The sequence below is a fragment of the Moschus berezovskii genome, chromosome 15 (assembly GCF_049115385.1).
Source record: "Moschus berezovskii isolate FMDL1 chromosome 15, NW_MosBer_1.0, whole genome shotgun sequence".
Classification (NCBI taxonomy): Eukaryota; Metazoa; Chordata; class Mammalia; order Artiodactyla; family Moschidae; genus Moschus; species Moschus berezovskii.
In genome coordinates, this window is record NC_142474.1 from 50,339,341 (window position 1) to 50,361,741 (window position 22,401).

General features: G+C 39.5%; 1 protein-coding gene across 2 annotated transcripts in view; it reads right to left on the bottom strand.

Moving 5' to 3' along the window:
- Positions 1-22,401, bottom strand: part of ZNF438 (zinc finger protein 438) — a 209,408-nt gene that overhangs the window by 111,797 nt on the left and 75,210 nt on the right. The window lies entirely within an intron of this gene.

The following is a 22,401-nucleotide window of genomic DNA, read 5'->3' on the forward strand; positions in this document are numbered from 1 at the left end:
ATCTCAGATGCCTGGATTTCAAGACTGAGCAGACAAATTTCTGTTGTTGAAGTCCTAGTCTGTAATATTTTGTTATGTAGTCCTGGCAAAGTAACACAGTCTGTAACTGTGACACTTAAATTCAGTTTTAAAACAGACAGGACTTTTAGCAATCAGATAAAGGTAAGGTTTGGAAACAATATTCCAAGAAGAAACAAAAACTATTCTATTTTAGGCACAGAGGCCACAATACAGTGTGTGAGCTCAGGAAAGTCAATATGCTTCTGTAACAAGAGCGCAGTTTGGTGGTGAGGATGAGAAAAGGAGGTGGGGGAGGAAGAGGGAGGAAAAGCAGGAGGGAGAGAGGGAACAGGAGATCCACAGACCAGCAGAGAGACAAGGACTGGAATGTGGGCTTGAGGTCCTGTTGTGAAAGGGCTGAATACTACCTTCAGTACATGTGGTTTTATCTTGTACGTAAAAAGAGCCATCAAGGGTTTTCAGTAGAAAGCTCATTCAAATTTATATTCTAGAAAGATGGTTCTGCTTTTAAAGTTACTACATGAAGACTGAAAAGGCAGTGAGACCTGTTTTGTTACTATAACAGTCAGGATAAGAAGAAACCAGAGCAACAGCAATGGAATTAAAAAATCAAAAATACAATAAAAGTGTGCTTGAAAATGAGAACCAGAATAACCACCCCATCAGGTAGGCAGGACTGAGGGTTAGACCAGTTACCACCATCCAGTCACACAGTCACAAGTGCAGCATCCTCAGCCTCCACAGACTTTGCCTTTCAAGCACAACCATTAGTTGTGTGCATCCCTTTAAGAAACTGACCACTCCAAAGTCTCACCTGACTTCTGGCATCTCACCCTAGAACTTGAAAGCCCAAATATAACCAATAAAAACCCTACACTCATTTCCTAAAGCAGCCCCCTGCCCCCACCATATCTGCGTGGTCACTCTTGCTACAGCAAGTCAGTAGGGAAGTCTGCTTACCTCCAAAAAGGTTTATTTATTTGATAAGCAGGTTTTCCACAAAAAACTGATGTCTAGCAATGAAGTCACGGAGAAGGCAATGGCGAGCCACTCCAGTACTCTTGCCTAGAAAATCCCATGGATGGAGGAGCCTGGTAGGCTGCAGTCCGTGGGGTCACTAAGGGTCGGACACGACTGAGCGACTTCACTTTCACTTTTCACTTTCCACTTTCACACATTGGAGAAGGAAATGGCAACCCACTCCAGTGTTCTTGCCTGGAGAATCCCGGGGACGGGGGACCCTGGTGGGCTTCTGTCTATGGGGTCACGCAGAGTCGGACACGACTGAAGTGACGCAGCAGCAGCAGCAGCAATGAAGTCAAGGAAGAATAGCCAAAGAACGAAGCACCCTGTCTCGTGGTTTTCAGAGCAGAAAGAGAACTAAGAATAACTTAAAAGTCACTCATGACCTTAGAAAGAAATTTCAGGAGGGCAATAAAAGAAAACAAAAAAATGGAAGAATTAAATAAAAAGGAGAAATGGAATTAACTACCAAATATTATTCTTTTAAAAGGCCTTACATAGTTTGAAAGTAAACCTAAATCTTCAATAAGAGTTACTATTTTCTTTTTAATGAGAGTAAAAGGGAGGAAAAGGGATTAATAATGAAGCAAATTCAAGAGAAGGTAGAGTTAGTCATGTTAAGAGGGCAAATTGTTCTTTCGTCATGGTTAGAAATGGAAGAAAGGATGGGTGATGGATATAGGCAAAAATTATTGTGTGTAAGGGTGTAAAATTGAGGGAGTTAAGGTCAATAGCAAGGTCATTTACTGTGATAGAGAGACGAAGGAAGTAGGGAGGGAAGGAGAGGTGGAGAAACAGTACATAAATGAAGACATATCTGAATTTAAGGGCTTAAAAGAAAAAAGTTAGAGAAGAGAAAGGGGCTTTCAGCATCTGAGATCTTGAAATGATTCTGACTGACAGAACTGAGCAACTTAAAGAATAATGAGTTCTGAGCATCAGAAATCCCAAAACATGAATTAGAAGAAACAGATATAATCATGCAGTGTGGTGTGGAGAGGACAGTTTCAAGTGTGATGTTGACATGATTGAGGAAGTTAGAGTGACAGCCCTCTTGGAAATCAACCAATAACAAGCCTTAGAAAGGGGAGATGGCAGCATAAGATTTAGAAGAAAAGGAATTGATGCACAAAGGTGGCACCTCGATCCCTGAATTGACAGTGGAGAGCAAAGGAACACATCACCTTCCCTTTAAAATCTATAGACTTAGAAAAATTTAAAAAATTTTTTCTTGAGATGGTTGTGGGGAAAAAAAAAAAATTGGCACCACCTACAAAAGCCAGGTTTAAATTTCTGGGGAGGAAAGAGAAGAAATCTGGGGGTAAGATCAAAGTTATAGGGACATCCCTGGTGGTCCAATGGTTAAGATTCCATGCTTCCAATGAGGGGGCTGAGTTTGATCCCTGGTAAGGGTGGTCATGTATGGATGTGAGAGTTGGACTGTGAAGAAAGCTGATCACCGAAGAATTGATGCTTTTGAACTGTGGTGCTGGAGAAGACTCTTGAGAGTCCCTTCAACTGCAAGGAGATCCAACCAGTCTATTCTAAAGGAGATCAATCCTGAGTGTTCATTGGAAGGACTGATGCTGAAGCTGAAACTGCAATACTTTGGCCACCTCATGCGACGAGCTGACTCACTGGAAAAGACTCTGATGCTGGGAAAGATTGGGGGTGGGAGGAGAAGGGGGCGACAGAGAATGAGATGGCTGGATGGCATCACCGACTCTATGGACTTGAGTTTGAGTGAACTCTGGGAATTGGTGATGGACAGGGAGGCCTGGCGTGCTGTGATTCATGGGGTCGCAAAGAGTCAGACACGGCTGAGCGACTGAACTGAAGGTAACTAAGATCCCACATGCTGTGTTCCTTTGAAAATGTTAATAAAACTGACAAACGCTTACTAAAGAAGAAAGAGAAAGCTCAAATTAACAGTATTGTATTTTTAAAAAAAGACATATTGTTAATCTGAGCTAGTTTATTTGAATTTAGTTTGCACTTCTTTTTGTAGCTTTTTGAGATGGAAAATTATACCTTATGTTGAAAACATATGCATTTAAAGTTATCCAATACTCCCTAGGCATTACTTTGTGTCTCACAAATTTTGATACTGTTCAATATATTTTGATCATGGTTGTATTTCTTTGACCCATGGATTATTTAAAAGCATGCTATTTATTTTCCATGCAAATATAGGCTTTTTTATGTTTCAATTATATATTTCTGATTTAATTCTACTGTGGAACATATACTATATGTTATCCTTTGAAATCTGTTGAGATTTGCTTTTTGGCTTAGTACATGTTCTATTTTGGTAAAAATTCCTTGCATGCTTGAAAAGAATGTGTATTCTGCAGTTGTTGGGAATAATATTCTATAAATAGCAATAGGTCAAGTTAATAACCTTGTTTAAATATTCTATCACCTTACACTATTAACAATCATGTTAAAAATCCGCTTATTACACTAGTGGTTGATAGAAGGTTGCAAAATTCTCCAACTATGATTCGTCTGTTTCTCCTTTTTGTCCTGTCAATTTTAGCTTTAAGTATTTTCAAGTTATGCTGTTAGGAACATATAAATTTAGCACTGTTCTGTCTTCCTACTGAATTGATCATTTATCATTATAGAGAGTCCCATAATTCATCCTTCTGTAAGGACTACTCTGTCTGATATGAACATACAAGATTTCCTTTAGTCAGTATTTGTTATAGTGTACCTTTTATTTTTTTCCATATCCTTTATGTGAAATATGTTTTATGTCTTAACTATACATTGTTGTCTTTTTAAAAAATCTAGTCCAAAAATTTCTGGTTTTAATTGGAAGAAGAAGCCTATTTACATGTAATTTAATTATACTTAAAGATACTTTCATGTTATAAATGTTCCATTCATTCCTTCTGTTCTTTTTCCTTCATTTATTCTTTGATACTCAATTTTTTAATTATTTTATTTTACCTTTGGTAAACTTTTTGTTTAAATATCTCTGTAGTATTTCTAGCAATTATCTTAGAGATTATAAATACTCCCTTGATTTCAGATGACTTTTACCACTTCCTGGGTGAGACAAAAAATGTCAGTTTAACTTCATTTACACCTACTGGCCCTTTGTTCCACTGATTTTAAATATTTTATTTCTACTTATGTTTAAAGCCCCACAAAACATTAATACTGTTGCTTTCAATGGTCTGAAGTCTTTCATATTTATGTATAGGCTTTCCTAGGCTCCTCATTTTTCCTGAGGTTCTATGGCTCATCTGGGATCACTTTTCTTTAGACTGAATAACTTCCTTTAGTATTATTGCACTATCGGTCTACTTGTGATAAAATCTCCCACCTTTTGTCTAAAAACATCTTTATTCTGCCTTCATTAAAAAAATATTTTTGCTGGGTACAGAGCTTCAGGTTGGCAGTATTTTCCCCTTCTGCATGTATTAATGGATGTCATTCCTTAATGTTCTGATTTTAATAATGTCTGTAGGACAGTCAGCCACCTTACTGCTATTCCTTTGAAGGTAGTGGGGCTTATTTCTTTTGATTGTTTCAAGATTTTTTCTTTATAGCTGGTTTTCACAAGTCTCACCAAGTTGTACCTAGGTGTGATTTTCTTCATATTAATCTTGTTTGGTGTTCACTAAGTTTCCTGTGCTCCTTGAATTTGTGGATTGCTATCTTTAATCAGTTTGGAAAACCTCTGGTCATTATTTTCTCAAATACTGCTTTTCTCATTCTCTCCTCCGGGGACTCCAACCACATGTATGTTAGGTGAAGTGACTTGATCCTATGTCTCCTAGGCTGTTTTGTTCTTTCCATTCTTTTTCCTTTCTGAGATTGTCCATTTTCCCACTGAACTGTCCTTTAGTTCACTAGTTCTAGTTATTTATTTTTTGTTGTGCCTACTTTGCTCTTAAACTCAAATCTGAATTTCAGATGTCATATTTTTCAGCCCTAGGATATCCATTTGATTATTTTTTAATATTTCCACCTTTCTGTTAATATTGTTCATCTTTCCATCCATTTTTCTAACTGCTTCCTTTATTTCCTTTAGCACTTTTACAACAACTATAAAACGTTTGGTAACTCCTAGATTTGTATCACTGGCAGATCTGCTTTTATTTCTCTTCTTTGAACACACACACACACACATATATATATATTACTTTTCACATGTCATGTAACATTTTACTGTATTCTCAATATTTTGAATGTAGTAGCCATAAAACTGTGGCTGACATTATTTTCTCCCAGTGAGGGTCCATCCTTCCCTCTATTAGACTGGCAGGGTAAGGAGCTGTTCACTTCAATATAATTATTTTACTTCTGATGTAAAATGTCTCAAAGGTGAAATTAATTGTGTTTATTGCAGCTGCACCCTAACCCTACCACATAGACTGTCTCCTGAGCACTGCAAGACTGCAGAAGATATCACTGCGTATTTCTAGCTCAACTTCCCAACCTCCCATCCTGTCTCAAGGCTCAGTAAACAACCTATGGGGAAAACCAACTGTGTGTCTGAAGCCTCCCTAGGTTCCAGTACAATATGTCAGACTATGTGATCACCAAAACTTCCACGGTTTCTCTTTACCCTCACAGAGTCTCACTTATACAGCAAGCTTGATCCTTAGCCTGTGTTCATTTTGAGCAAACACATTCAGGAAAGAGGACTTCTAGCAGTCTCATCTCATAGGTGCTCTTCCATTTGTTACTTCAGTCCATTCAGTATTCTTTCCATTCATAGCTCTAAGGTCTTCAAAAATATGACTCTGCTTGAGTGACACAAATATTTTGAAACTCCTCCCATCAAGAAGTGGGTACACATGTATTTCCCAAGCTTCGAATGTGAATGGCCTCTTTGACCAATGAAATACGGTGGCTATGACAAGACACCAGTTTTTGGGTCTACAGCTTAAGAGACACAGACAATTTTAACCTCTTATATCTAGGAATATATGGAAGGCAGTGAACTGCCACTAGAGAGAGCCAACTAATCCAATTTATTAAAAAACAAAAAAATAGTTTTTGTTTTCATCAATTTTTCTCCATTATTTGTCTGTTTTAAAAAATTCTATCTTATTGATTTCTATTTCTTGTTTTCTACCTTCAGCTCACTTTGGATTCATTTTAACTTTCCAGCTTCTAAAAGTGAAAGCTTAGATAACTGGTTTTAGACCTTTCTTCTTTTTAATATCTGTATCTTAAAGCTATACATTTTCCTCTAATCACAGCTTTTGCTGCATAAATATTGTTCCCATGTGTTTTCATTTTTCATTAACTTAAAAGTATTTTCTAATTTTTCTTGTGATTTCATGGAACCATGCTTTATTTAAAAGTGTACTATTTAATTTCTAAATATTTGGGGAAGAAATTCTAGATATTCTATTGCTATTCATTTCTAATACAATTTAGAAATAATGAAAGAACATGTCCTGCATAGTTTTAATCTTTAAAAATATATTGTGACTTGTTTTATGATCTAACATATGACCTACCTTGATGAAAATTTCATGTGTACTTGAAAAGAATGTGTATTCCATTGTTGAGAGCAAGATACTATAAATGTCAATTAACTCCAACTGGTTAACAGTGTTCTTCCAGATTTCTTTTTTATTAATCTTCTGCCTATTTATAAATCAAATGCTGAGAGAGAAGAGTTTGAGAGTAACTACAACTGTTCAGTTCAGTTGCTCAGTCTTGTCCAACTCTTTGCAACCCCATGAATCACAGCACACCAGGCCTCCCTGTCTATCACCAACTCCCGGAGTTCACTCAAACTCATGTCCATCGAGTCGGTGATGCCATCAAGCCATCTCATTCTCTGTTGTCCCCTTCTCCTCTTGCCCCCAATCCCTCCCAGCATTAGAGTCTTTTCCAGTGAGTCAACTCTTCGCATGAGGTGGCCAAAGTATTGAAGTGTCAGCTTTAGCATCAGTCCTTCCAGTAAACACCCAGTAGTTTTGTCTATTTATCCTTTACGTTCAAGGATAACAAGGGAGTATATGTCACCCTGCTTATTTAACATATGTGCAAAATACATCATCCAAAACACCAAGCTGGATGAAGCACAAGCTGCAATTAAGATTTCTAGGAGAAATATTAATAACCTCAGATATGCAGATGACACCATCCTTATGGCAGAAAGTGAAGAGGAATTAAAAAGACTCTTGATGAAGGTGAAAGAGGAGAGTGAAAAAAGCTGACTAAAAACTCAACACTCAAAAAATGGCTCTGTACCAGCCTAGAGAGGTGGGATGGGGAGGGAGATAGGAGGGAGGTTCAAAAGGGAGGGGATATATGCACACCTATGGCTGATTAATGTTGAAGTTTGACAGAAAACAACAAAACTCTATAAAGCAATTATCCTTAAATAAAAAATAAATACATTTTTAAAAATTGGAAAAAAAAAATGAAGACCATAGGCATCTGGTCCCATCACTTCATGGCAAACAGATGGAGAAAAATTGGCAGATTTTATTTTCTTGGGCTCCAAAATCACTTTGGACAGTGACTGCAGCCATGAAATTAAAAGATGCTTGCTTCTTGGACGAAAAGCTATGACAAATCTAGGCAGCGTATTCAAAAGCAGAGACATTTCTTAGCTGACAAAGATCCGTAGAGTCAAAGCTATGGTTTTCCAGTAGTCATGTATGGATGTGAGAGTTGGACCATAAAGACGGCTGAGAACTCAAAAAAAAGATGCCTTCGAATAGTGGTACAGGAGAAGACTTTTGAGAGTCCCTTGGAGAACAAGGAGATCAAACCAGTCAATCCTAAAGGAAATCAACCTGAATATTCATTGGAAGGACTGACGCTGAAGTTGAAGCTCCAACACTTTGGCCACCGGATGCAAAGAGCCAACTCATCAGAAAAGACCCTGATGCTGGGAAACACTGAAGGCAGCAGGAGAAGGGGATGACAGAAGATGAGATGGTTGGATGGTATCACTAACTCAATGGACATGAGTTTGAACAAACTCCAGGAGACAGTGAAGGACAGGGAAGCCTGGTGTGCTACAGTCCATGGGGTCACAAAGAGTCAGACATGACTGAGCGACTGAACAACAACATCCTTTATGTTCTGTCAGTTTTGACTTTAAGTATTTTGAAGCTCTGTTAATGGACTCATAGATATTTAGGATTGTTGTTTTTTTGATAAATTGATTCATCATTATGAAATATCCCTCAATATTGCTAGTAATAGTCTCTGTTCTGAAGCCTATGTTGTTGTACTTAACACAGTCAATCCAGTTTTCTTAGTGATTAGTATTTGCATGGTATATCTTCTTCAATTCTTTTACTTATAACTTGTGTTCATATTTGAATAGGATTTCTTGTGAACAGTATGTAGTTAGTAGGTCTTGTTTTTTTATCTAACCTGATGATCTGTCTTCAGAGCATTTAAATCATTTATATGTAATATAACTACTTATATGGCTGAATCTGAAAAAATCATCTCGCTATTTTCTAATATATTCTTTGTTTTCTTTTCACATTTTTTCTTGCCTTATCTGTGACTGAATATTTTTTAGTATTTCACTTTATCTTCCCTGTTGGCTTATTAGATGTACCTGTTTCTTTTGCAGTTTTATTGCTCTGGTTTTTAAACTACAGAGCTTTAACTTACCACAACCTAAGTTTTAATAATATTTTGGGCTTCCCTGGTGACTCAGACAATTTTATCACTTCATAAGTAAGAATTTTATAACAGAAGATACCTATTCCTTTCTTCCTGTCTTTTGTGCTACTGTTATAGTAAGGCTGTCATCCTGGAGAAGGTAGGTGCAGGCACTCTGGCTGACAGCCTCAGCCAAAATTAGCTTTTGAATGATTCTTATCAAAGTACCAGAAATGTAAATATGAAGCTGTCTGAGAAACTGGCAACCAGCTCTTCCTTCAGCTGAGTGCCACCAACTAACCTCAGCTGATACTACATGGAGAAGAATTACCACCAGCTGAGCCTGCTCTTTGCACTGACTTACAGACTGTGAAGTACAACAAAATGACTGTTTTTCTAAGACTAAGTTTTTAAGTAATTTATAAAGAATTAGATAACCATAACAGATACTGGCACATGGAAGTGGGGGCTCTGTAATAAAAATCTTAAAATACTGACATTGGCTTTGGGACCAAGTGGTGAGTAGAAACAGGGAGGTCCTTAAAAACACTGTTAATGAAAGCCTGAAGGACATTCGTGAAAATGTTAACAGATGGAGAAATGACAAGCACTCTTACACAGTGGTGGAAAATGTGCAACACTATTCCTTGCGTAAAACAGAAAAGAGAAAACGTGCCCAATAAAGTTGTAGATTTGGCTAAGGAGATTGCCAGGCAGAAGGGTGAAAGTATTAGTCTCTTTTAGCCTAGTGTAATACGGGATGCAAAGAGAAAGATAAATTAACAAAAGAACTCTTCCATTTTCAAGTGGAATTTAGAGCTAACAAAAGAAACATTTCACTTTCAGAAATTTAAGGAGCCAGGACTTGCTCTTCTCAAAAACAAAACATCTTCTCATCCCCTTTCTGCCCAGACAGAAAACTAAGATATGGCTTCAAAGTAAAAAGTCAAGTTTAGGGCTCTGTCAGTAAAGCATGGTTTCGGGACAAAAATTTCTAGAGTGTGACTGTAAAATACCATCATGATTACATGTTATATCTAATTCAGTTCTAAGAACCTTAAGAGTGTGCCTCATAAGACTAACTTTTCTAGATAAAAAACCTGTAGGAATCTTGAGGGTGTCCTTTTTGGACTCTTTCAAACAGAAAAGCTTCACAGAATCTTATGGGTATCATCTTATAATGACTTTACTTACAGTCTCTAGTAGGAAAAAACATCTCAAAACAAATGTGAATGTGGCTTCTGTCTAACAGAGTAGACTATAATTTGATACACAGGAATTTCACAAAGTTTTTAAAAGAATTATGTCAGATAGGACTGACAGGAGCAGAAAAAGAAAAAAACTGAAATGATGCTTCTGAACTCTCAAATTTCTACAAGCAGGAAGCAAGGCTGGCAAGACTACCTGGTTGTAAACGTGAACCATTTTTATATAAAATGATGGATGACTCAGAGTTGCTAGGGTGAAGTCAGGCGCCATGGATAATCATTTCCAGGGAGTAAAAATAATGCTAGTAAGAAATGACAGCATTAGGATTTCAAAATTACTATGAACCAGTGAAAGCTATGCACCTCTTGCTTCCTGATTCTGGATGGAAATGCTTACTGCGGTGTTTCTATGCCTGCCTCTCTAATATATGCTGAATAAATAACTTGTCTCTTGAGGCAACTATACCAGGTGAGCTTCCTGCACGTTTGGACCTGACTTAAATGACAAAGTCCTGGTCCTGTAGCTTGAAAGTAAAGCCATAGAGAGATGACAACTTTGGATCCTCAGAAGGGGCTGAGTACATTTAGAATTAGGAGGAATGTCAATCATCTGTGGCCAGAGGGTGAACTGTAGTAGAGTAAGATGGCCACAAATTCTCTCAAACCTCTTCCACTGAGAGGCCATCTCACTGAAACTGGGGTCTCTGGCACTGCTTTGACCAACACAATATGGTAGAAGTGATGTGGGGCCAGTTTCCAGTTTTAGACCTTCCTCTATAGCACCTCCCTTCCCAGCTCTTGGAAAATTCTCTCTAGGAGTCCTAAGCCACAACAGGACAAGTCTGAGTCCCTTGAGACTCTGCTAAAAAGGTCATATAGACACCTCTACCTTTGTCCACACACCATATAAGTGCATAAAGATATCCCAGATCCTCCAGAGCATCCAATCCATCTACCAAATGAATACCATCCACTGATCTTAGTCAGTACAATGTGGAATAGAAAAACTACCCAACTGAGACTTGTCTGAACTCCCAACCCACAGAACCATGAGCTATCCAGAACAAACCACTTAGTGTTGGGGCAATTAATTACGTAATAACAGATCACTAAAATAATGTTATTTTGTAATTTACCTAGGCTGTTGCAGGACTCACAATGTCCTGTGTCTACCCTCTACTACCAAACTGGAAAAGGAAGCCTAAACCAGATCTGACTCATAAGTAATTTGCAAAGTTCATTATAAGGTAAAATTATTTGTTAGAGATAAAAAGGTCAATATTCTCAGAGATACTATAAAACAATTTTCCAAACATGACAAACTTCAACCAAGTTACTGCAATGAAAACCAACCATTTTCATCTTACTAAATAAGCTACTGTTTGTATATAATTAAGCCAAAAGATGCACACACAGGTTGTCCTTTAGTTCATTTAACAAATGCTTATTTAGACACTTACTCGTGATTAAAACAGGACGAGAATTACAAATATAAAATTAACACCATTTGTAGTAGTCTCAAGCAGTGATTTAAAAAGAGAACATAAAGAAATACCGGAGTATTAAGATAAATTATAAAGTAGACCAGGGAGTAGCTGTTACTAAGGGGATAACACATATGTATATACACACACACATATATGTGTATGTGCATGTTGACATTCATATCTTTATAAACAGAAGAGTACCTGGTTCCAGTATGTGTGCATATGTGCATGTGTGCTCAGCCTCTTTGCAACCCTATGGACTGGAGCCCATCAGGCTCCTCTGTTCATGGGATTCTCCAGGTAAGAATACTGGAATGAGTTGCCATGCCTTTCTCCAGGGTGTCTTCCTGACCCAGGGATTGAACTTGCATCTAATGTACTGAAAGAGGATTCACCTGATTCTCATTCCGGACTCTCAGCCCATAACCATTCTGATGGCCTTAAGCTGACTGGTGTAAAGCACCTATTTGTGGAGAAGCCTAGACTTGAGGTGGCAATAACTATTTGGGAGAAAACATAAGCATTTTTCCATCATTAGAATAATAAATGAGCTTACTGGTTTTAGGAAATATTAACATACTATAATTTAAGTAATTTGTGACTAAATGTCATTTTTCTCTATGACTGAGCACTGCCACAGTTAGCCAGCCAAGTGGAAAGCACTTAAGGACTTGGACACAGACTATTGTGAGGAATTAACTGTCTAATAACAAACAACTCTGAACAGGATCTATCATTAGAGACTAATTGGAAAAGTGAGAGTTAAACTATTAGACACGTGCTTAATGACACACATACAGGCCAATTTAGAATCTACAAAAGTAATGTCTGCTGCTGCTGCTGCTGCTGCTAAGTCACTTCAGTCGTGTCCGACTCTGTGTGACCCCATAGACAGAAGCCCACCAGGCTCCCCCGTCCCTGGGATTCTCCAGGCAAGAACACTCTACTGAAAGCCGTCCATGTGACAGGCTACCTCAGGCTCTGGGAAACTGAAAGGAGAACAAGAAACAACAACGAGTCACACTAGCTTTCTAAGGCAGATCCAAACAGAATCAATCTACAAATTCCTCTACCTGCCTCCACAGGAAACCATGGATAAGGTGCATAAAAAGTGTTTTATCTCACTACCTGCAGCCATGCAAACAGTCTACTTTGGCCTAAACACCAGCAAACTTTAATTATCCTAGAAACTCCTTCAAAGAGACATTGTTTCATTTCTGTCCATCCCTGAATCCTTAGGTTCCCAAATTGGTGGGTGGGAACAAGGCAATGTGCTCCAAGCAACAGGAGCAGACTTACCCTGAGCTGTGTTAGAGGGAAGCGCATCACAGATGAGGCCAGGGCTGGAATAGGTTCTCTGTGTCCCTATCCATCAGTAGCTGCTGACACATACAGTGCTGCACAGGAACATGTCATTTGCTCCCAAAACTTCAGGGGGAAAGGGAAAAATAGAAAACCTTTTGGCAAAAACTTTTGCCAACCACAAAAATGTACATTTAAAAAGTTGTGGAACAAAAATGAGCTGCTATATACTTTAAAAACCAGACAAAAAGTAGAAAATAAGTACTGCCCTACGCTCAGCTACTACCTCCTGAATTGAACTGAAGCAGAAATGATGCCATTTAGCTAAGTGGCTTTACATAAGGTAACTTAAAACACTCTACCAATCACTTAAGCTAAAAGTAAGATGGTGGCATCAAAATTTACCCTTTTCCAATCAGAACCCATTTTTCAAATGTGCTTTTTAGAAGGAAAAATGTAATCTCCACTAGATCCAAAGGACTTTCGTTTACTAGAAATTCACCAGTCCGGAATCAGATTTTTAAATCTAATTTGACAACAGATTTGGTTGTTGGCTGCTAATGTGAATTTTAAAACCAATCAGTTAGTGTTCTGTTCTTGTTTTAAATCAAGGGCATTTCTTCTGGGCTGCAAATTAATGAGAACAGATAGCCTATCTCATGGACCAAGAAGAGGTTTCTAATCTCTAGAAGCAGGAGGTCCGCCTACATACATGATCACCTGGGACAAACTTGGCTAGCACAAGCTGGTGAGAAGGTTATAGGAGCCTGGGAATGTTTAACATCAAGAGAGGAATTACAGCTCAGTAAGATCAGAGGGAATTACACAGGAAATGTGAACAGTAACCCTTTCATATCTCCGTGCCCGCTCTCACTGCCTGTGTGATAAATGAGGTCCTGCAGCCACTCAGCTATGTGAACACACAAGCCAACTGCAGAGGGGGCCTGGGAAAAAGCCATTTTATACACACACACACACAGCACAGTATAAATTTATGATGACATGATAAAATCATGTCCCTCCAGAAAAAAAGCCTTTAGCCTTTCTAACTGCCACATATGCACTCCATCACTGCCTTATCCAACAAGCGCCCTAAGTAAAAGTCCCAAAGAAACTTGAAGAATCAGGCGGGGGTGGGGAGGATGGAAGATTTGGCAGACTCTTCACAAGTAGGGAAACGTGGCTCCTCTGAAGCTGACCAAACAAACAGGTCTCCACCCTGGCTTATGTTTAAACATCTTGTTCCTAGTCAGTCTGTAGGGACAACATTCTTTCCACAATAAATAATACGCAATCAAATCGGAAAATTCTTACCCCATCCTTTATCTACGCTCTGTAGAAGTTTCTTCTGTACTGTAAGCCAGAAGCTTAGAGAATTCAACTGATTGCAAACTGTTTTTTTAAAGAGTTGATTAGGTATAGTCAAGGCACGTTGCAATATTTCTAGTTGCTAATTATGGAAAAGCAAGTGTGACTTGTAGATTCTGGACTCCTTCAGAGACCCCCCAGGTTAGGATCTCAAGAAGCAAAGCTACTCTAGCCAAAACTGCCTCTGAGAAAGGAGGAAATGTTTAGCTTCTATAAACAGGTGAGTCTTTCTGAAAGAGATTCATTAAAAAATAAAACAACAACAAACAACCAAAAAACCCCATGGTGCTCAAGACAATAAGAATACATCAGTTCAGTTCAGTCGCTCAGTCGTGTCCGACTCTCCGCGACCCCATGAATCACAGCACGCCAGGCCTCCCTGTCCATCACCAACTCCCGGAGTACACTCAAACTCATGTCCACAGAGTCGGTGATGCCATCCAGCCATCTCATTCTCCGTCGTCCCCTTCTCCTCCCGCCCCCAACCTTTCCCAGCATCAGAGTCTTAGGGGGAGTAAAATAAAATGAAGGGGAAACGTGCTGTCTTCAGTGGGCTAAGTCTAAAGTATGGAATGGAATTTTACAGGTTACTCTAAAATAAGATTTCACTTTTTCCATTGGTATAACGAGGTTAGGGACGGTCTGCCACAAAGAGTAGGTCAAGAAACCAATGAAAGTGAATACAGAGATGACAAAGCAAATCACCAATGAAAATTAAAAGGCTTGGGTTTTTGGAATTATCCAGAAGAGGGAACAGTAAAACTAGAGAATTTTTTTTTTCAGCAATGTGCCTCCTCCAAAGCACACATTCCTCAAGCAGCAAACTATACCAGTAGTGATCCTGTATGGTGACTGGTGGGCTTTCCTGATGGTTCAGTGGTAAAGAATCTGCCTGCCAATGCAGATGTGGGTTCCATTCCTGGTTTGGGAAGAGCCCCTGCAGAAGTAAATGTGAACCTGCTCCAATCTTCTCACCTAAAAAATCCCAGGGACTGGCAGGGTGCAGGAAAACAGGTCACTCAAAAAGGTCACAAAGAGTCAGACACACATACACAGACTGAATGGCAGGTCACACACACACACACGGACACCTACACACACAGTGAACAACAGGTCACCCAAAGAGCAACTGAGATTTTCACAGCTTCTAAGCAAGGATCAGTTCCCATCACAGCCTAGACCAAATGGAAAATCAATGGCGCTTTCTCCTCATCCAGAATTGAGAGCTGACTTGGAAGGTCTCTTCATCATTTTAACCCCAAGTCTCCTTCTGACAAACATAAAAACCTCATGCCCTCTTTGAATGTTGAGATTTGAGGATAATTTAAGTGTTGCAACCAAAAAGAAGACACAGCAAGGTAATATCTGATGGTTTTTTCAAACTATGTTCTACTGCAACAGAATTTATTAACAAATACTTTTCTATATAGACAGATATTAATTAACACCTGTTTACTTTTCAAGACAAAAAGGCTAAAATGTGTACAAATACTATGTATTAATGACAATGAAAAGATATTTATTGGGTCACTGGGTGTGTCTCTTCTCCTCGAGTTACTGCAGATGATCTTTTCAGTTCTTACACTGCTGCTGCTGCTGCTGCTGCTAAGTCACTTCAGTCGTGTCTGACTCTGTGTGACCCCATAGACGGAAGCCCACCAGGCTCCCCCGTCCCTGGGATTCTCTAGGCAAGAACACTGGAGTGGGTTGCCATTTCCTTCTCCAATGTGTGAAAGTGAAAAGTGAAAGTAAAGTCGCTCAGTCGTGTCTGACCCTTAGCGACCCCATGGACTGCAGCCTACCAGGCTCCTCCATCTATGGGATTTTTTAGGCAAGAGTACTGGAGTGGCTTGCCATTGCCTTCTCCAAGTTCTTACACTAGACCTGAAGAAATGCTGGCTGTACTTCAATATTTGTTTAGGCCTTTCCTGGTAGCTCAGACGGTAAAGAATCTGCCAGCAATGCAGGAGATTTGGGTTCGATCCCTGGGTCAGGAAGATCCCCTGGTGAAGGGACTGGCTACCCACTCCAGTATTCTTGCCTGGAGAAGCCTGGTGGGCTACAGTCCATGGGGTCACAAAGAGTCAGACATGACTGAACAACTAACACTTTCACATTCAGCAATAGGGCCCCAGCTCCTACCCTGAAGATCACAGAGCTCTGATACAGTGCTCTCTTCCATGGAATAAAGGACAGAGGAAAGCAGGTTACATTCTCAGGACAGAGGCAACAGTGAAAGAGGCAAACTGTGGACGACCTCAACAACAGTTCAGATGACAAAATGATAGAAGTATCACTTGATATTTGCACATTCACACGCTTCACAATGTGTAAGACACTTCATGTAATTTCACCCCACAACTTTACTAAGTGGATATTAAGGAGAAGAGGGCAGCAGAGGATGAGATGGTTGGATAGCATTACCGATTCAATGGACATGAACCTGGGCAAACTCCGGGAGATAGTGAGGGACACAGAGGCCTGGCGTGCTGCAGCCCATGGGGTCACAAAGAGTCGACATGACTTAGCAACTGAACAACACAAGCGGATATTATTATCATTTGATTGAAACATCACAAAGTGGTCTTTTCAAGGTTCCCCAGCTGGTTGAGCAGCAGAGCTGAGATCTAAACCTTCTGACAGCTGTCCCAGATAGTAAAGATCTTTATGTTGTCAAGAAATTTTGAAAATATCTCTATCCAAACTCTAAAGTCAGAGTACACATAATAAGAAGAATTTTTTTTTTCTAAACCCACCCAACAACCACTCCCTGTCTACAAACTGCCATAAAAATGATCAGAGTTTCTGCGACTGTAGCCTTTTACTAGGATGGCCAAGAGCAAAGTGAAAAGCATCTTTCAAAATTTAACCTCTGTATACACCCTATGACTGATTCATATTGATGTACAGCATAAACCAACAAAGCAACTATCCTTCAAGCAAAAATAAATTAATTTTTTAAAAAATCCTGCTCACACCTAGGACTTGTATCCTATAACTGACCCCCAAATAAAGACATCATCACAGGCACATGCTCTGAAAATCATTAACTACTGAGGAAATGTCTGGGGTGTCTGTTCTTCATTTAGGATGAGTCAAACATGACACACGTACGACCAGCTCATGCCTGAAAGGTGAGCATACCTCCAGCCTCTGGCTTAGCAGAGACACCTACCTCTGGGGCTGGCTGGAGAGACCAATGGCACAGAAGAACGAATCTCACAGAAATAAAAGTTATATTCTTAACAATTAAAAGCAATCATTCTGGTTTATTTTAGAAGTTGTACTAAAGAATGATGATTAAATTATATAAGTAATGTAATGTAAATGTGAGATAGAATAAAGTTGCAATTTTACTCATATAAAATCAGTTTTTACTCACCTCTGAAGCTTATTATAAAGACTGGGAGACAAAACACATGAAAGATGCTGAACATCTTGCCTAGCACATAGTAACTACTCAGTAAATGTCAGCTGTGATCAGCAACATTACTGCTGTTAAAAACAAAAGATATAATGGAAGGTCACACTTAAGTGAACCAGCAAAACATAATACCTTAGTGGGTTATTTTTTAACATCTACACAAAACACAAGTATTTCTTCTAGACATACAAATACATGTCTATAAGTATTCAGAACAAGATTTGGAAGAATAAACAGCAAGAGATGACCCTGGGACTGAGATGGTCAAAGGTAATTTAAATCTGATGTGTAAGGCTTTAAAAAAAATTATGTAGTCCTTGTATCAATAAAATTAATTTTTAAGAAAGCAAACTAGAAAAATAAAATTATGCAAAGTATTATTGTATTCTTTTCAATTGCATAGCTGATTTCAGTATTACATGAAAAAGTTGATTTTATTTGTAGATAGGGTCCAAATGAGGTTCTAAAGCTCCTGTTCTTTACTAACACCATTCAAGCTTTATATCACAGACTGCTTTCAACAATCTTCCTAATGATAGTCCTATTCACTACACTGAAAATAACTGCAAAAAAAATAAATAAATAAACTTCCTTACAATTTTATTAACTTTTAAAACCATTCAATATATTTAATTAAGATCCAAGGAGGCTTTCAGTATCCAAGAAGCCATACATCAAAACAGCTTTACATAAAACGATTACCTTTTTGCCTCACATTCTGTGTGTGTTTATATTTCATAAACCACATACAGAAAGTCAAGTTGCAGATTCATTTTAAGGCCAAAAAGTTGCCTACTTAAAACCATCATAACAATTTCCAATGTCTTGAGGGTTGCTCTAATTAAAAACCTCTCCTCCTAGGCTCTTCCTAACTTCTAATTCTTTGTCTGTACCATTTTGATGCTGGTTTTAAAATTCTAACTTTCCTTCTGGTTCACAACCATAACTTTGACTTTTTCATCCCATTCTTCTTCCTCCAGATCACTTAAATGGGAGCCTGTAAATTGAACGCAAACCAGGTCACAAAAGCTCTTATTAAATTCCTCAGAGGAGCAAATAGCAGGCCTCCTGTGGTTCAGGCATGGAAGGACCACAGGCCCAACCAGCTGGGACCCTGCAATTTACAAATCCAGCTTATAAATTAAAGACCTCTAGTGCTGTAAAAAGGGACAGACATCTCAACAGCTGAGAAGACAGAGAAAGCAGCCTCTTATTTGACCAGGAGGACATTAGGCTGAACAGAAATCCCCCCCTCAAAGAGCTGTGGATTCAGTGTTTGTGGGAGGCAATGTGATCTCTTTTAGATATATTTATAATTCAAGTAAACCTTTCTCTGTAAATAAATGGGGGATAGTGTTTGATCCAAAGGGATTTTTCTATAATTTCAAATAAAAAATTCTAGGTATAATTTGTACAGTTTGTATATACATACTGTGAAAATTCTTAAACAGATGGGACTATCAAACCACCTTACCTGCCTCCTGAGAAACCAGTAGGCAGGTCAAGAAGCAACAGTTAAAATTGGACATGGAACAACAGACTGGTTCAAAACTGAGAAAAGAGTATGTCAAGGCTGTATACTGTCACCCTGCTTATTTAACTTACATGCAGGGTAACATCATGCGAAATGCCAGGCTGGATGAAGCTCAAGCTGGAATCAAGATTGCTGGGTGAAATGTCAATAACCTCAGATATGCAGATGACCCCACCCTTACGGCAGAAAGTGAAGAGGCACTAAAAAGCCTCTTAAAGAGGGTGAAAGAGGAGAGTGAAAAAGCTGGCTTAAAACTCAACACTCAAAAAATGAAGACCATGGCATCCGTCCCATTACTTCATGGCAAATAGTAAACAGTGGAAACAGTGACAGATTTTATTTTCTTAGGCTCCAAAATCACTGCACATAGTGAATACAGCCATGAAATTAAAAGGTGCTTGCTCGTTGGAAGAAAAACTATGACAAATCTAGATGGTGTATTAAAACACAGAGACATCACTTTGCCCACCAAGGTCCATCTAGTAAAATCTGGTTTTTCCAGTAGTCATGTACGGAGAGTTGGACCATAAAGCAAGCTGAGTGCCAAAGAATTGATGCTTTCAAATTATGGTGCTGGAGAAGATTCTTGAGAGTCCCATGGACTGCAAGGAGATCAATCCAATCAATCCTAAAGGAAATCAACCCTGAATATTCATTAGAAGGACTGAAGCTGAAGCTCCAATACTTTGGCCACCTGATTCGAAGAGCTGACTAACTGGAAAAGACCCTGATGTTGGGAAATATTGAAGGCAGGAGAAGGGGGCAACAGAGAATGAGATGGTTGGATAGCATCACCGACTCAATGGACATGAGTTTGAGCAAACTCTGAGAGATAGTGAAGAACAGGGAAGCTTGGTGTGCTGCAGTCCATGGGGGTCTCAAACAGCTGGACACGACTTGGCAACAGAACACCAAGTTGTTATACATAAAGCACTAGACTGTGCCCAACACAAAGCAAAGCACTGTACAATTCTGGGTTATTATTATTTTTAACATCAGGAAGCGGACAGTCGGACACGACTGAGCGACTGAACTGAACTGAACATCAGGAATGTGTACCTCTGGGGCCAGAAAGTTAATGAGCACAGCTTACAACAACCACTGAAGAAATAGGTGCCTCAAGACTGCTTAGTTCTTTTCTTAGAGCAGGTTCAAATTTCCTGCATCATTCTCTCCTGTGCATTCTAACTACTGATGTCTTCCTACATGTCTCTGCACACCTGGTGCTCTGCATACCTGGTGATGAATCTCACTGTGAATTCTAAATGTCTTGAGAACAGAGACTCTATCTACTTCACCTATAGTCTCGACATCTAATGCAGCATCTCCAGAGTAGCTGCTCTATAAAAACGCAATGGAAACACAGTATTAGCCATCTATCCATCAGCCTCATTCAAGTTCACTTCCTGTGAACAGAGGCTACTGAATGTTGGTCTCTGCACCCCAGAGGCCTACCACCTACATTTTTTATCCAAGTTTCAGATTTATTCTGCATTTTATTTTATTTTGACTTATTCACAGCATCTATTTACTGAAACAAAATGCATTTCTGAAATGAAACGATTCTCTTTTTTTCTCCCCCAGAAGCTCTTCATAGAGTGGGAAATAAAACTTTTCAATAACTTTTTAGTCCTCAGAGTGATGACTACGGCAAAGAGAAGCAATGATCTTTTCTCCACACTGTTCTGGATGGTGCCTTTGTGGGAATCATCCTCCAGAACTGAGCTAAAACAAAGCCCTTCTTCAGAAACAGTCACCCTTTGACAGTTATACAGATTTCATTCAGTCAGTGCTGTGTCCTTGCTCTTTCACAATTGTGACATGGTCATTATCTGAAAACTCTCTCTGCCCACCCTACTTGTGATCATGCCCAGCTCAGTTTTTGACAAAAAGCCCGCTTGGGCAGCCCCTGCTGCTGACCTTGTGAAACAAGATTTCAGTGTGAACAGCTTTTGGACCACTCAGGAGCTCATCAATGAAGGATCTTCACTGTGACCTTCCGGTCTGATGTCTGCTTGTGAGACAAGCTGGGACCTGGGACCCTTTGCTGCAGGGCTCACACCTGGACAAAAGTCTCCTCAAGCAACAAAATACAAAGAAACTATAAGGGACTAAAAATAACTGTGTGCATGCATAGCTAGGGCAAATTATGGACAAGATACACAAAGACCAAAAAGAACCCAACGTCCACTTCTGAGGAGCCACGAGCAACAGCAGGGTGCTGGGACCAAAAGCAGGGTACTGCACACATGCTCCCTGCTCCCAACATCACCAAAGGGGTGGGCAAAACACCTAAGCCACCCCTCTGGCCAACTCCTGGACTTGCTGCCCCTACCCTCACCCCATATAAGGAACTAGTTCAACCCACCTCAGGAAGCAAGCAAGGGCACGTGTTATTTTCTCTGCCCTCAGTTGTAGCAAGGGCCCTAATATAGCCTAGCCTGAATTTCTCATCTAGCCTCTTATCAACTTCGGTTGATTTGGAAAGGCCAAAAACCATGGTCAGTAACAGCTGAAGGTCACACGGCAGATCTATCTCCCAGGATCAAGACACACATACACACACCAGGGACAAAGGCAAGAACCTTCTGGGAGTCTAAATAAATATCTTAGTTTTCTCAGGGAAAGATGGTAATTTCACATTCCTCTGAGTCATTCTATCACCAGATTACTTCCAGGTGTTGTAAGTGGGACAGTCCACCACAACGTGTGTCACTTGCTAATATTAGGTTAGGTCGTAAGTACACAAGTCACACATGATCCTTCTAGTTCTCCTTACTCAAGGTAGTAAGAGAAGTGATTTATTCCTCTTGACTGTACAAGATGAAATGAAGCTGACTTCTCTGCTTAAATGAAATTAAAAATAAAAATGCTGTCAAGTGGAAATTCCCTGGTTATCCCTGGTGCCCGATCAGGCGTGGAGTTTCAAAGTTAGAAAGCATCTTGGAGAGTCATCTTTCTCATTTAACAGATCGAGCCTGAGGCCCAGAAGAGCTGAGAGGTTTGCCATGGTCACAAAGGAAAACAGAACCAAAGCTAGAATAACAGTCTTCCTGCTACCTCAGCCCATTTGCTTTCCACACACCACACAGACACGAGTCGCTGGCCAAGAACTGTACCCTGACCCACAGCCCTGGAGAGGCTGTTCTCAGCTTCCCCTCACTCCCTGCATCTTGGTAGTCCAGCTACATAATTATCAGTTAAAAAAATATGAGAAAGACAAGTCTTCCCTTGCAAAGTAACTTAGCAACATCATTATTTTCTTAAAGATATTATGCCTTGCAACTGCTACAGGCTTGTTCCCGCCACACTATTTCTTAAGACAAGGCTGCATGTCCTCCAAGAGCCACTTCCCTAAATAGTCCTCAAGTATATTCTGAAAAACATGGGAAAGCCCCATATACAAGCACACTTATTATAGTGACA